Source organism: Zingiber officinale, chromosome 3A, assembly GCF_018446385.1.
Source record: "Zingiber officinale cultivar Zhangliang chromosome 3A, Zo_v1.1, whole genome shotgun sequence".
Classification (NCBI taxonomy): domain Eukaryota; kingdom Viridiplantae; phylum Streptophyta; class Magnoliopsida; order Zingiberales; family Zingiberaceae; genus Zingiber; species Zingiber officinale.
The window spans coordinates 112,049,900-112,067,621 of record NC_055990.1 but is presented as its reverse complement, the minus strand read 5'-3'; positions in this window follow the sequence as shown (position 1 = coordinate 112,067,621).

The window sequence follows — 17,722 nt, the reverse complement described above, 5'->3', positions numbered from 1 at the left end:
CTCTAAGGATTTGTCTTCCTTAAAATTAGATGAATTGTTTAGTGAATTCGAACTCCATGAACAGACTAATGCACGGCCATCCGAGAAAGGGATTGCTTTGGTTGCAGGAACAAGTCGAACACGGGAATCAAGAGGACAGAGAAAAGTTGAATCGGAATCAGAAGACGAATCCGATTCAGAAGATTCAGAAGATGAACTGGCCGGCGAATTTGTAAATCTTGTAAAGAAACTCTACAAGAAGAAGAAGGGATTCAACAAGAAAGATCTGAAGAAGGCAGTTCAATCCAAGGAGGCCCAATCAAAGACAAAATTTGAAGTCACATGTTACGGGTGCAACCAGAAGGGCCACATCAAGGCAAACTGCCCCAATCAAAAGGAAGCCAAGAAGCAAAGAAGAAAGAAGGCTCTAAAGGCAACCTGGGACGAATCTTCTTCGGAGGACGAAGACGACGAACTCAACCAAACAAGTTTACTCGCATTGATGGCCCGAGACTAGATCAACGAATCCGAGAGCGAGTCAGAAGCCGACTCTGAGCAAAGCCACAGATCCGCATCGGTTTCCGAAGGACCAGACTCCGCTGTAAGTATTCTAGACTCAATAATTTAGTCAATTATTTACTTCGCAAATTAGCTAAGTCAAATTTGAAAATTAAGTCACTTTTAAGAGAAATAACCACTCTTAAAGGAGTAACTAACTCAAAATCTTTAACTGAAGATTCAACTCAAGTACAACGATTTGAGAAAGAAAATTCAAATCTGAAAAATCAGTTAAACAAGTTAGAAATTACTCTAGAAAAGTTCTCTCTGGGTTCCAAGAATTTGGATCTAATTCTTAGGACACAAAGAGCTGTCTACAACAGAACTGGGCTAGGATACAAAAGTAAAAAGAAATATAAATCCTATTTATCCTTAATAAACAAACAAAGTAGTAAATCAGTCCAAGCATGGGTCCCCAAGTCCAAATTGATCAATCAAGTTGGATCTGGTCAATACTGGGTCCCGAAGGATCAAATATACTACCTCGATAGACCACATCGAGGCCATGATCCAGGGGGAGCAAAAAGAAAAACGATATTAATCAAACCAAATTAAAATTCAAATTATAAATTCAAAATTCGGAATTAAAATAAAATTCAAAAATCAAATTACAAATTCTAAATTCGAAATTAAATTAAACTTCAAAATTCAAAATTCAAATCACAAATTCGAAATTAAAATAAAACTCAAAAATCAAATTACAAATTCTAAATTCGAAATTAAATTAAACTTCAAAATTCAAAATTCAAATTACAAATTCGAAATTAAAATAAAATTCAAAAATCAAATTACAAATTCTAAATTCGAAATTAAATTAAACTTCAAAATTCAAAATTCAAATCACAAATTCGAAATTAAAATAAAACTCAAAATCAAATTACAAATTCTAAATTCGAAATTAAATTAAACTTCAAAAATTCAAAATTCAAAATTCAAATTACAAATTCAAAATTTAAAATTAAATTAAAATTCAAAAATTCAAAAGTCAATAGAAGAAGGATCCAGAATAGCTGGCACCCCCAACTAAACTACCCGGAATGGGTAAACAAGAATAGACTACCCGGCAGGGTAATTAAGGTTAGATAAAAGGGCGAGGTTTAACTTGACCCACGATACTGGTGAAGTTTTTGGATGATAGTACGTTAGGGAAGCTTGGGCATCGCATGTCTAGGAAGATATGGCTTCGACCTGGTGCATTTGGCCAAGTGGAACTGACCGAAGCTACCCTTAAATGGATCCTAACTAGTTAGACCAAGGTTCAGTATTAAGTTCAGTGGGTAGGACTAGTTGGAAAACCTCGAAGGCATGGTTACTTTAATGAGTTCCTTGTGACTCACCATAGCCCAGAAGTTTATCCAAAGAATGCTTACTTGTTGAACCCAAAGCTAAACCTGAATCTAACACAAAGTCAAACCTTACCCTAAAATTCAACCATAATTCATCTCACAACAATTATAGGGTTCCCTGATTGAAAATTTAGATCGGGTGAGATGACTAAGAATTAAAAGTAAAATTGAATTGAATTTAAATTAATCAAGTTAATTATCTTAAATTATCATCAAAGTAATTAACTCAAAATTTATTTCAAAAGTATTTAAAAAATCTTATAAAAAAAAAAATTATTTCAAAATCATTTTAAACTTAATTTCAAAATCTTTGAAAAATCATTTCAAAATCATTTTTCATTTTAAAAATTATTTCAAAATCATTTTAAAACTTAATTTCAAAATCCTTGAAAAATATTTCAAAATCATTTTAAAAATCTTTTAAAAATTCTATTATTTGAAAAATCTTTCAAAATCATTTTAAAATCTTTTCAAAACGTATTTTAAAAAATTTATTTTAAAACTTAATTTTAAAATCATTGTTCATTTTAAAAATTATTTCAAAATCATTTTAAAACTTAATTTCAAAATCTTTAAAAAATCATTTCAAAATCATTTTAAAATTCTTTTAAAAACTATTTAAAAATCAATTTCAAAATTATTTAAAACTTAAAATGCAAAGTATTTTTTTTAATACAATGGATTAGAAAACATAGTGTCTGCTTCAATCATGCTATCTTTAATCCATTAAAAAGAAACCAATTCAACTACTTCATGTGTAGGAGTTGGATCAATGGATGTTGGATAGTGGATGTTCCAGACATATGACTGGAGATAAATTGAAGTTTCAAAGCTCAAATTAAAAAATTTAGGATCAGTTGCATTCGGCAACAATGGTCAACTTAAAGTAATCGGAAGAGGTAATATCGAACTCAGCTCCGAGTTCATTATTAGAAAAGTTCTGTTAGTTGATAATTTCAATTTCAACTTACTAAGTATAAGCCAATTATGTGATAGCGGATACTTAGTCACTTTTGACAAAACTAGGTGTTTAGTCAGAAATATTGAAAATCCGGAAATTACACTTAAGGGACTTAGGAAAAATAATATGTACTCAATTAATCTACCCACATCCTCAATAAAGTGTTTAATAACACAAGAAGAGGAGACTGACTTGTGGCACAGAAGACTGGGTCACACTCACACAAGACTCATTTCAAGAATGAGTCATAACGGTCTAGTTAGAGGTTTGCCCAAACTAAAATTCATTGAAACCTCAATCTGTAATGCTTGTCAACAAGGAAAACAAACTAAGTCAACACACAAACCAACAAATCTAGAAAGAACCAACTCATTACTTGAGCTCCTTCACCTTGACCTATTTGATTCACATGGAGCCAAGTCATTAAGCAAGAACCAGTATTGCTTAGTAATAATTGATGACTATTCTAGGTTTACATGGGTAAGATTCCTAAAAACAAAAGATGAAACCTATGAAACATTTAGTAATTTTTGCAAATTAATAGAAAATGAAAAAGATACTAAAATTAAAAGAATAAGAAGTGATCATGGGGAGAATTTGAAAATCATAGATTTACTCAATTTTGTAAAATAAATGGATATCTACATGAATTTTCATGTCCTAGAACCCCTCAGCAAAATGGCCTGGTGGAACGTAAAAATAGAACACTACAAGAAGCCGCCAGAACTATGTTAAATGAATATAATTTAAATCACCAATTTTGGGCTGAAGCCATAAATACTGCAAATCATATTCAAAACAGAATTTTAATCAATAAATATCACAAGAAAACTCCTTATGAACTATATTATCATAAAATTCCTAACTTAAACTACTTAAAAGTATTTGGTTGTAAAGTTCACATTTTAAATACTAAAGATTACTTAGGAAAATTTACACCCAAATCTAACCAAGGAATATTCTTAGAATACTCCTCTACCAGTAGAGCCTTTAGAGTATATAATCAAAATACCTTGAAAGTTGAAGAAACAACTAATGTAATATTTGATGAAGAAAATAATTTAACTAATGAAAATATTGACACTAACCCAAGAGCAGTAGACGATGATGAAATCCAACCTAATCTTAATGAGTCTGAAGAACAAGGTTCTGACTCACAGATAAGACCAACTAGAATAAGCACTTCTCACCCACCTGACCAAATTTTGGGTGACCCAAACCTTGGAGTCAGAACAAGATCATCCTATAGAAACCTTAGTCAGATCGCTCTAATTTCTAAAATTGAACCTAAAACTATAGAAGAAGCCCTGCATGATCCAGACTGGATTATTGCAATGCAGGAAGAATTAGCCCAATTTGAGAGAAACCAAGTCTGGGACCTTGTACCTAAACCCATAGTAGACACCAAATGGGTTTTTAGAAATAAGTTGGATGATCAGGGTGATATCATAAGAAACAAAGCCAGACTAGTAGCCAAAGGGTTTAGTCAAGTTGAAGGATTAGACTACGATGAAACCTACGCACCAGTAGCTAGATTCGAATCCATTCGAATGCTATTAGCCTATGCAGCAAATAAAGGGTTTAAATTATTCCAAATGGATGTTAAGTCAGCCTTTTTAAATGGTTTCATCAAAGAAGAGGTCTATGTAAGCCAACCCCCAGGATTTGAAGACTTAGACAATCCTAATCATGTATTTAAGTTAAAAAAGGCCTTGTATGGACTTAAACAAGCCCCTAGGGCATGGTACGAACGGTTATCCAATCACCTTATATCCAAAGGCTTCAACCAAGGTCAAATAGATCCAACTCTATTTGTAAAAACTGTAGATAAAGATATCTTCATAGCCCAAATCTATGTTGATGATATAATTTTTGGATCTACTAACTCTAAATTTCTAAAAGAATTTGTTAGACTAATGGAAAATGAATTTGAAATGAGTATGGTTGGTGAACTTAATTTTTTCTTAGGCTTACAAATAAAACAAACTAAAGATGGAAGTTATGTTTATCAAACTAAATATGCTAAGGAGTTAATTAAAAAATTCTGTATGGAAAATTCAAAAATAATAAATACTCCAATGGCAACCAACATCAATATTGACTCTGACCCAGTTGGAAAACTAGTAGACCCAAAATATTATAGAAGTATAATAGGTAGTTTACTGTATCTAACTGCAAGCCGACCTGATATATTGTTTGCTGTAGGTATGTGCGCAAGATACCAATCCTGTGCAAAAGAGTCACACTTAACCTATGTTAAAAGAATACTTAGGTACATTAAAGGTACTCTAAATATAGGACTCTGGTACCCTAGAACTTGCACTCTTGATCTTCATGGCTATTCTAACTCAGATTACGCTGGATGCAAGTTAGATAGAAAAAGCACAAGTGGCAGTTGTCAATTTATAGGGCAATGCCTTGTAAGTTGGTCAAGTAGAAAGCAACATTGTGTTGCTTTATCTACCACTGAAGCTGAATATATAGCCTTAGGTGAATGCGCATCTCAATTGCTATGGATGATGCATACTCTTAAAGACTATCAACTAGAATATCATAAAACAAAATTTTCAATTGATAATATAAGTTCAATAAATCTAACAAAAAACCCAATTCATCACTCACGGACTAAACATATAGAGGTGAAGCATCATTTTGTAAGGGATCATGTAGCTAAGGGTGATATTATACTCAACTATGTTGAGTCAAAATCAAACCTAGCTGACATTTTCACAAAACCCTTACCTGAACTTGAGTTCAGCTCTCTTAGAAGACAAATAGGTATGTGTTGGGTAGAATAGATACTATAACATTATATTCTTACATTTTTTTTATAAATTCTAGGTAAAATCTTGATTTTGTCAAAATCCCTACTTTTCTAAAATTTCAAAAATTGGACTTAGCCTAGGATTTTCCCCTAGAAATCATGTTCCCCTAGGACTCAGCCAGAGCATCTCACAAACACCTAGGTTTACCTTGATTGTGTTTGTAAAATATAGAACGGCGTGAGATGCATAGGGTACAGCCTGGACTCAAGAATGCTTATATCTGTGCATCGATATGAGTCTGGGCGTTAAATATGCAATAAACATTAATCAAGTTAAGTTCTCCAGCTCTAGTCAAGTCTATCTGGACCAAATAACTTAACTTGACTAACCAAGTGAAAGCTATTGTCCTGTGGACATTAAGCAAGTAACTCAAGGTTAGACAGTTGGCAAAGGATACTCAATCTGTTAGGTAAAAATGCCTATACTTTAGGGCTCTGATACCTGATCAACAACAATTACATTGCTATTCAACTTGACTCATGCTTGGACTTAAGGACCAACTGAATAGATAACCTAAATCAAATTTTTAGCTACTCTCTCTCTTCAACTTAAAAATTAACAAGTTTTTTAAGCTAAGGCACTTTTCACTTAAGCTAAATTTTCAAAGTTCAATGTTTACAAAAGGCTTAGCTAAGTGGTTCATAAAGCAACTTTCAAGTTTTTTCAAACTTATCCAACCTTAAAACCTAACGTTATATATTATTGCTAAGATATTTTCTAGGTTACCTTTCAGATAATTTTACAAAATTTTAACTCAGTGCTTTCAAAATTTTAGGTGAAAAGTGGCTTTTCAACTTAGCATGTTTTTTAAGTCTAATTTATTTTTCAAAAAAGAAAAATTGAAACTGGATTATTTTTTGATAAAGGCAAAGGGGGAGAATAAGAAAATTCAAAAGTAAACTTTAACTAAGTTAAAAGTAAAAATTTAAAAGAGGAAACTCTGTATTAAGGGGGAGCTTCACAAGAGTTTAAGTGTTAGCTTAAGTTAGGCGTTGATTTGATTTTATATACTTAAGCTTGCTCACTTAAAACCTTTTTATGCAGTTGTTTTTACTTAACTTTGAATTTGGGTTGCCATAATCAAAAAGGGGGAGAATGTTGGTGCGGGAAGCATCCGACGATCGAACCCAAGTTTTGATAATGGCAAAATATTCAAAGTTAAGGTATGTTGTGATCTAACATGCTGAATGAGTATTTCAGGAAAAGTCCTAACTGCGGTTAGGCAGGTGAAAAACCCTAGGGGGTGGTAACCCTAGGTCCTAGGGGGTGGTAACCCTAGGTGGAGAAAAGTCCTAGCTACGGTTAGGCAAAGGGAAAAACCCTAGGGGGTGGTAACCCTAGGTCATAGGGGGTGGTAACCCTATGCGGAAAGTCTTGGCAGGTTGATGACTTCAGGCAAAAGTCCTAGGGGGTGGTAACCCTAGGTGGAAAGTCCTGGTGTCGCGAACCAGGTGAAAAGACTGGACTAGCCGGGAAGCGGATGTCCAGCAGAAAGTCTGGAAGTATCGAGTGCTGAGCAAAAGCCCAGTCGATTTGGAGGATCGCACTGGCAGCAGGTAAATCTCCTGAGTGGAGTAGGTGAGGACGTGTTCTCCGTAGAGGGAACAGTAGGCATCGGGTCGACCTAGGGTTTCCGGTCGGAAATTCGAAGTCAGACCCGGACAGTTCGGAGACTGTCATAATTTCATATTCACACTATTATTTTGTGTTAACTTTGTGTTGCAGGTATTTTTGGATTAACATAAGTTGCAGGTACCAAAAACACAAAGAAGAACTCGGATGAACAGTGTCCGAGGCGCCTCCATGAGGCTTGGAGGCGCCTCGGGTTCAAAATCCTGAGCTGGCGCGAGGAGGAGGCTTAAGGTGCCTTGGAGGGGTTTTAAGGCGCCTTGAATGGGTTTAAGGCGCCTTCAGGTCGCGGCTCAGCCTGTTTAAGGCGCCTTGAAGGGTTTTAAGGCGCCTTGAACACCCTTTATAAGGGATCTCGAGCAGCAGCACCAGTACAACAAGTTCCAAGCCTTCTTTACTCAACGTGCTGCTCCGAAAGACTCCCGGAAGTGCTGCTACACTTCTACGACGACCCAGAGCTCCAAGATTCCTCTTTTTCGTCGTCGGTATAGATTTCTTTTATCGCATCTCTTGTAATACTTAGTCTGTAATAATCGAGCTTATAGTTGTTGCCCACCGGAAGCGATCAAGGATCGCGGGCCTTCGAGTAGGAGTCGCTTTAGGCTCCGAACGAAGTAAATTCCTCTGTGTTTGTGTGTTTGCCTTTTTATTCCGCTGCGTCTTAATTACTCGAGTATTTTACAAATCGAACGATTTAGCCACGAGTGCTATTCACCCCCCCCCCTCTAGCACGTCTCGATCCAACAGTTATCACATATATTATCAGTAATCGACTATGCTAAAATAAAACTAGCATGCTCAATATTGTACATGAATATACAATAATCAAAATAAGTAAACGTGGTATCTAGTATCTACTAAATAACATGGATGACAACATGAGATTATATAGATATAGATTTGATCATTTCAAAGATTAAGCAGGTAAGTATCAAACTCAAGAAAAATATGAATAGAGTCAAGGTAAATACAGCAACTATCTGAATATAACTCATGTGCTAAGGTCAAAGTACTAAGGAAACAAGATAGGAAGTGCCCGACTTAATCAGTAGTTCGTATCGGAACAAATCCCACATCGAGACGCTCATCTCAATTCAATGTTCTGCATCAACATATTTTATTTAGTTAATTTCATCTAATTAATTAATAGCTAAACAAAATTCTCAACCCAATTAGGATAACTCTAATTGTACATGATCTTTGATTAATCCTCCAACTAACTTTAATCATTCTACAACTAAAATCAAATGTACTTAATTCATGAATTACCTCCAAAACTCAGCTCATTGCTGGAAATATAGATCATCGGAGCTAGGGTTGTTGTCATCTAAACCAAGTATTCCCACACCAACCGATCTGACCAGGAGTAAGGTCCAACCCTAAATCCGGATGCAAGAGGAAGGTTGAAGCTACAACAATCAGCAAATAACCCAAATCAAAAACTCCCAATGCAATAGTAGAATTCAGATGATTTCAAATCTAAAATTAACTTATGTTACCTTCAATCCACAACACGCGATAAAGAAAACTCATTGATCTGATGAAGAGGTAAGATAGAAATCCAATGTGGAATTTGGATCCCTCTCTCAGCCAATAGTGGCTATTCTCGGTGGTCGGATGACTCCAAGCAAGTGACCGATCGCACCTTGAAGGCGAGAGAAGCAAAGGGTAGTTGGACCCTCGGAGACAACACCCCTTTTCCTCCTTGGCTAGTAACGAGATACAAGGAGGAGAAGGAGAAGAGGAATCGATAGTCAACACTGGCATTGCCAGTCCAATCACACGTGGGGAGGCAACGGTGGAGTGGCACTTGGGCGGCGAAATAGGGAGCTAGGGCACGAACAAACAAGCCCCCAACATAACAGCGCTGCGCTATTGCTTGGCCCCGGCAAAGATCGACTTCATCCAGCACCGCGTTGAAGAGAAGAGGCGTGATTGATGCCGGCGATGACGGTGACGCGAAGAGGCAAAGAGCGGCTAGAATGGGAGGGGAAAGAGGTGAAGAATTGGGGAAGAAGAGAAAGGAATCAGTGACACTCAATCAACTCCCTCTTAAGTGATATTCCAAAAAGGTTTTCTCTAAGCCTAATAGATCTATCCCCTCAAAACATATCATTGAAGCTTTGAATAAATCCCCAAAAATTTCTAAAAATTTTAAAAAAAATCCAATAAGGTTATTTTTTTAATAACAATTATTATTAAATTATCGTATCTTACATTTTTGATTTCTTGTAAATTGTTTAAAATTTGTGCAACACCATTCGAACCATTTTTTTTATTATTTTTTATCCTGCACTACTAATTCAAGACCAGGTCTTGCTACATTTTTTCTCATTATTTTTTCTATGCAAGATTCTTCAAAATGGTCCATCAAGAAGGCTAGTATTGCTCAACTGCCTCTCTTCTCTGGCAAAGATTTCTACTACTTGAATGACTTGATGAAGTTTCATCTCAAGACTCAAGTGGAGATATGGATCATAATCCAAACTGGATTCACCATCCCCACTGAAGATGGATAACCCATCACCTATGACAAATGGGACATACCAACGAAGAAGAAAATCAAGGTCGACGTTAAAGCAACTCTGACGCTTCAATGCAGCCTAACAAAAGAATAGCTAAGAGAGTGCCAAAGAACTGTGAAATAAATTGGTCAAACTACACAAAGGAACCTTCGACACCAAGGAACTAAAAGCAACGTGGTCCGAGTCGTCAAAAGACTCAGATGAAGAAGAACAAACTCAAGTAAGCTTATTGACACTATCGATACAAGCTTGCATAGCTGAGACCGAATCCGAAGTTGAGACTGAGATTGAAGCTAAAGTTGAGTCTGAATCAAGCCATAGATCTATATTCGTTTTAGAAGGTTCCAATGCTGTTGTAAGTCCTGCTTTAGTAAATAAATTATATAACATGATTTCATATGTAACTCGTAAGTTAACCAAGTCCAATGACCGGTTGAAGTCACTCCAAAAGGAGGTAAAAGCTCTTAAGGAGGAGACTAACCCAAGTCCTTTGACTGAATCAGTTCAAAGTGAAACTTCAACTCAAGTCCAACAATTTGAGGAAGAAAACTCCACCTTCAAAACTCAAGTAAATAAACTTAAGAATTCATTGGAATGATTCACTTTAGGTTCTAAAAATCTTAATATGATTCTTGAAAAACAAAGGGTCATATACAATTGATCCAGACTAGGATATAAAACTAAGTCTCGGTTTAAATCATATTTATCAATTATTAATCGAACCGATGAAACTCAGTCCAAGTATGAGTCCCTAAATCAAACTTAGCTAATCAAGTTGGATCAAATCAATATTAGATTCCCAAGGGTCAAATTCATTACCTAGATAGACCTTATCGAGGTTATAATCCAGGGGGAGCCGATAGAAAAGTTATTTTTATTATTAAATAAACTTGTATGTTTGTTTAATTTATCGTTTTATTTATTTGCTTATTTTCTCTATACTTAACTTGGAATGGTTAGATAAGGACTTACATTTGATTAAGACTTGCTCAACCTAATATCAAGGTGGGGTGAGATGATAGTATGTTAGAAAAGCTTGGTCTAGAAGTCAAGTAGGTAAGACATACCCTATTTGGTCTACTTATCTAAGTGGAACTAACTGAAGCTATCTCGCCACATCCTACACTACTTAGACCAGAATTTTTTTAAAGAAAAATGTTAAATGTATAATTTTTAAAAAGACTTTGTCCAGAGGTGGTCGTTGCTTCGATACCCAAGAATATTTATGTGTTTCGCCATAATCTGGAAACTAATTTTTAAAATGTGTATTTAACTAACCAATTGTTAAACTTGAACTTAACTCAAATGTCAATCAATCCTTAGGTTTTAAATTAAATAAAAAAAGATAAAATTAATAATCATTTTACAAAATCTATTAGTCAACCTGATTGATAATTTAGAAATGGGTGAGAGGTTAAGTTCAATAAATTGAGTTTGATTGAACCAACTTAATTAACTAATCCACTTAATTAATAATTAATTAATTAATCCACTTAATTATTAATTAATTAATTAATTCAAAAACAATTAATTAATCTAATTTAATTAATTAATTCAATAAAAACTTAATTAACCAAATTTATTTAATTAATCTAACCTATTTAATTAATCTACTTAATTAATCCAATTCAATTAATTTAACTTAATTATTTTAAATCAAATTAAAACTAATTAATTAAACTCAAAAAATTAATTAATCCAACTTAATTAATTAATTGAATCTAATTAAAATAATTTAATTAAAAAATTAAATCAAACTTAATTAGTTTAATTAATCTAATTTATTCAATCTAATTAATTTAATTAAAACTTAGTTAACAACTATTTAATTAATTAATCAGAAATTTACTTAATTAACCCTAAACTAATTAATTAACTTAATTAATTAATTAAAAATAATTAATCTAACTTAATTAATTTAAACTAAACTTAATAAATCTACTTTAATTAATTATTATAATATTCATTTAATTAATCAAATTTAATTAATTAATTCAAACTAAACTTAATAATTCTATTTTAATTAATTAATAAATCAAAATTTTATTTAATTAATCAAATTTAATTAATTAATACTAAACTAAATAATTAATTGACTTAGATTAAATCCGAAATTGAATTAAATTAATCTAAACCACTAACTAAATTGATTAATTAAATTAAAACTTTATTAATCAAATTAACTTAATTAAATCTAACTCAATAAATTTAATTAACTTAACCTAATTATTCAATTTAATTAACTTAACCTAATTAATCATTTAAAGTTAATTCAATCTAGTTAATCTAATTAATTCAATTAAAAATAAATTGATCAAACTCATTTAATTAATCTAACATAATCTAATAAAAGCCAATTTAATCAATTAAATCTAAACTAATTAATAACCTACTTAATTAACTTAATTAAGGCAAATCAATTCAAATTTTAACTTGATTAATCTAAACCCTAATTAATATAATTTAAAATTCAATTAACTAAATTAAAATCCATAATTGATAATCAATAAAGTCCAACATTTTAATATGGTGGTAAAAGGCGAATACTCTCGCCCCCAGCGTCCTCGCCAATCCATTCCAGGGCCAACACGGAGGAGGTAAATTACGGGCGACTACTAGTCTTTGGAATAGTGACTAGCACATAAGGGAGGCATTTATCTCGGCTTTACCGAGATTCGAACCCCAGACCTCATGATGGTAACACCTCATACGCTAGCACATAAGTCCGACATTTTAATATGGACAATTTTATAGATGATATATTTTTTATTATTAAAGTATTTCATGCTTGGACTATAAGTAATAAATTTCATGCTTAATTATTTTTTCCTTAATTATTTTCATCTTACTTAAATATTTTTTTTCGCTTGTTACTTGATATTATTGTTCAAAATGCTTGAAAAATCTTACATTATTTTTTTTCAAAATCTTAAATGCGTTCTTTCTCAAAAGTCTACCTTAAATAAGCTTTCGAACACATAGGGAGCGTTTGGTTTGCACTTTCCATGTTGTTTTCTGTTTTCTATTTTCATTTTTTGAGAAAATGAAAAATGTGTTTGGTTTGCATTTTCCACATTCGTTTTCAAGAAAAAGAGAGAGCATTTTCTAAGAAAACGAAAAACGTAAAAAAGTCATTTTTTGAAAAAATAAGAAAATACAATTTTCTAGAAAATGAAATGAAAATGCAAACAAACCAAATGACTTATCTTTGCAAAAAGATTTCTCTATACTTAATTATTCAAAAAAGGAACTTGTATGAAATTTTTTAAAATTTTTCAAAGTCTATTTTTTTCAAAATATATATTTTCTTTCCAGTAGAATATATATATATATATATATATTAAAGAAGGAAAAATAGGATAAAGTCAAAGTATTTTTGAAGATAAAGAATGTAAACTTTTCAAAATAGATTTTCCAAAGTCTTTAGGAGGAGAGTGTTAAATTGAGAGGGAGCATGTTTTGAAAAACTCAACTCCTTATTTTACTTTGAAAAGTTTTTCTCTGTTTGATTAATCTCAAAAATAGTATGTTTTACTTAACTTTGAATTAGTTTATCATAAATCAAAAAGGGGGAAATTGTTAGTACTTGAAGTACTAGCTAATCAAACCTTTGTTTTGATATTGGTAAAGGTTCAAAGTTAAGGGTTATTGTGATCTTACGAGCTTAACTAAGTGTCCAGAAAAGTCCTAGTTGAGGCTAGGAAAGAAATCTTGGTCGAGTGGACTGGGCAGAAGTTTTGGCAAATCGAGGACATCAGGAAGAAGCCCTAGAGGTCAAGGAAACTAGGCAGGAAGCCTTGGGGGGTTGTGGATACCAAGCATAAGTCTAGGCTAGTTGAGGACCGGACGTCTAGCGGGAAGTCCTAAAGGTCAAGATTGGATATTGAGCAAAAGTCCAAATAGGTCTAGGGAACCGATTGTTTGGAAAAAAAAAAGTAAGCTCTCCTAAGAAGAGTAGAAGAATAGGTGAGAATGCATTCCGAGGGAACAATAGGCGTCAATCCGACCTAGAATTTCAATGAAATCTAAAGTTAGGATCAGGCAGTCCTGAGACTGTCAAATTACTTTATGCTTAGTTTCATATTATTATTCTATGCTAACTCTATGATGTAGGAGTTAAACTCTAGACTCAGCGGATCCAGACGCTTGGAAGAGATCCACACATCCTAAACCAAGCCTGATGGCAGGATAAGCTGGCAACTTCTGATTGGTCCGAGCATGTCATCTCTAGGTGCTTAGAAGGGATCCAAACCAAGAAAGGTTTTGACGAATAGAGCTTCATCGAGGTCATGCCACGTCAGCCTTGGTTGAAGCACCTAGAAGGAATTCAAGCACCTGGAAGAGGCTATAAAAGAAAGGTTTGACCAGCATCTTAGATACAACTTTTCTTAGGACTTTCATACTCGCGTGCTACTATGAAAACTTACTTTATGATGTTGAAGCGCTACTCCAACAACCGATGCTCAAGTTACTACATTTTTCAAGTTATCAGTATCTTTTATTTACGTACACTTTGTATTCAATTCATTTGTATTCTCTTTATGGTATTAGTGAATTGCTTAAGGAAAGCACTCAACGCGTGAGTGTAGGCCTTAAACTAGCAATCGCTAGGATATGAACTAAGTAAAAGAAAAGTGTTAACATTATTTCTATCTTTATTTCTACTACATTTACTCTTGTTTTTTATGAAAAAGTGAAAAAGTAACGAGGGTTATTAGAAAATTTTTAAGGTATTATGATATCTGAAAAATGAGAGTTGACTTTTACTCTTGAAAACTAAAAAGTGTGTTAATCAAATTTTTAAAGTATTGAGCTTGATTAAATTGACATAAATAGAATAGAATTCAAATAAATGTTAAATTAGGATTTTGGCATTTTCTAGGGAGATGAGGGCAACTTAGGTTATTTTTGACTTAGCGATTAGATGATTATACTTAAATAGAAAATCTAGGTATTTTCTGTATGCTAAATTTACCATGATTGTGTGCCCTATCACATGTCATGGCATCATGATATACACATTGACATTACATCTTACCATGACATTAGATACATGTCATATCATACATGTATCATTATTTATGATAGACTTTCTTTTTTAAAAGTATGTATTTAATGTATGCAATGATCATTATCATGCATTTTTTTCAATTTATTAAAATTAAGGACAATGGTATCAATTGACATCCTAGGTTAGATTATCAAAGTTTAAATGCCTAATTAAAAATGCATGATCCTTTAGTTTAGGAAAAACCTAATTTACATCTCACAAAAATCATAAGGTTGACTTGTATGTGTATTGAAACACATTAGATACAAGTGAGATGTTAGGTGGATGAATAAAACTTAAGATGTGATTTAATATATCTATTTGAGTTTTAATTTCATCAAAACACATAAATTATGTGAAGTCAAATCATGGGGAAAGCTAATATGCAAGTCATGTGCATTTATCTCAAAGATCATGGTTGGAAATTTATTTTAAAAAATTATTCCAAAATTATTTTAGAAAACATTGGTGAAGTCTATTTGTTGATAGAAATCACCATTGATTAGTTAAACACTAAGTTAGAGTGAAATATTAAAGTTTTTAATGGTTTCTAATTTTATATCAATATTTGAAAATGAGATATATTTTTATAGAAATCTATTTTTTCATGATAATATATGACATAAGTAATATCTACGTAAAATTTTGTAATTTTTTTGATAATCATAGAATTATTTATGAGTTTCTGAAATTGGATTTGAATTTTAATTCAGAAATCAGAAACTCTAATCGATTCAGCATTGTGCCCAATTGATTCAGACGTGACATAATCGATTAGAAGCCAACTCCAATCAATTAAGACATGCCAGAATTGATTGGCAGCTGAAACCAATTGATTGGTTGTGCTTTTTGGCTAAAATTGTCTGATTTCAAATCATTAAGTCATGTTTAGTCAAGTTAACCGTCCCTAACCCTATGAAGTTTTTAGGTAAACATTTAAGGGTAATTTTCTTGATGAAAATAAGAAAAGAATGGTTAAAGGGGACTAACTTGAAGTTAAGAACGAGGTTCAGATTCAAGATTAAACTTTTAACCTCATAACTTTAATTTTAGGATTTCCTAAAAGTCTAGGAACTCTAAATCATTATTGGTACAATGATAGAAGCTGGAATATGTTTTGAGGAGGAGGTCTTCCTTAAAGGCATGATCTCGGATTTTTTTTGAGGATGAGGAGACAATGGAAGGTTGAGAACCTTCATTGTGTTGAATGTCCTAGGTTGTGCATTGGAGACAATGGAAGATTGAGAATCTTCATTATGATGAATGTATGCTCAAGGTTGAGCATAAGATGCAATAAAAGATACAAGACTTGCATTGGGTTGCTTTGAACAAATTGACTCTTGAGAATAGTTTTTAATATGTGTCAAAGGGGGAAAATGTATGTTTTAAGTTAGAAAATCCTCATTCATGATTTGACATGGGATGAAAATGGAAGTTAGGTTAATAGGTTAACATAAATTAAATATATTGTCAAATATCAAAAAAGAGAGATTGTTGGTGTAATCATCCTCAAGTCAAGGTTGATCATTTTGACTAAGCTCAAGTTGGCTCTAGCTTGAGTTTTGATATTTAACAATATGTGAGAGAAAAGTTAAGTAAGTCAAGGGGTGACCAGATATTTGTCTGGGAAAGTCCTCACTGAAGGTTAGACAACAAAAGTCCTAACTAGAGGTTAGGTGATGGGAAGTCCTAACTAGAGGTTAGGTGATGGGAAGCCCTAACTAGAGGTTAGGCAATGAAAAGTCCTAATGGGAGGTTAGGCAATGGAAAGTCCAAGTGAGTTAACAAGGATCACATGTTGGCAAAGAAAAGCCCTGACTGCAATTAGGCAAGAGAAAGCCCTAACTGAGGTTACGCAGGATGGAAATCTACCAAGTGACTAGTCCTAATTGAGGTTAGGCAAGGAAAATTCAAGTGGATCAAAGGTTAACCAAACACTTGGTGATTAGAAGTCCAATGGGGGTGCAAGGGAAAGTCCAAGTGGATCACGAACGACCGAACATGTGGTGAAGAAGTCCCAGTAGGTCAAGGTTGACTGGATACTAAGCAACGGGAAGTCTCAACAGGTCATGGTTGACTGGATGTTGTGCAAGAGAACCCTAGCCTTGGATCAAGTGAGTCAGGGTTGGGCAATCAATTAGGATAATTGATTGATCTTAAGCCAATCAATTAAGACAATCGATTGGGAGTGTTTTATGAAAACACAGTGAGGGCCAAAATCGATTGGGGAATCGATTAGGCTTAGTCCAATCGATTGGACATGGTTTCTCATGAATAGTAAGATTTGCGAGAGAACTTGGTGAATCAATTGAGGCAATTGATTCAACCTTTTCCAATCGATTGAGCTAATTAATTGAGACCTTTGTCACGAGAGAACAGAAAGCTTGGAAATCAATTAGGCAATCAATTAGGTTGTTTTCTCTTATGAACATAAAACTTCTGAATCGAATAAGAAATCGATTAGAAGCTGTCGAATCGATTGGTATGACTCACCAATCAATTCAGGAGTTTGAAAAAAAGTCATTCTGCAAGTTGTTGGATGGTCGACTGACGTGACAATCAATTAAGGGAAGCTTAATTGATTAGGAGGTGAAAAAGAAGTTCGAACAACATCCATATAAAGGAGAGTTCGTCTAGGGTTTTCACAACTTGTTCTTGCATGTTTGGAGAAGAAGTGTTACTGTATTTTCCACCATCAAAAGGCAATCCAAAGTAAGAAAAATGTAAACAAAGTAAGGTTCATGTTGTAAAGTCGTCTTCGATTTCTCTTGTACCTAGTTTGCATTTCTTACACATGAGCCTGTATGAGACTTCTCAACCTCCAAAGAGTTTTTGAGAATAAGTGTGTT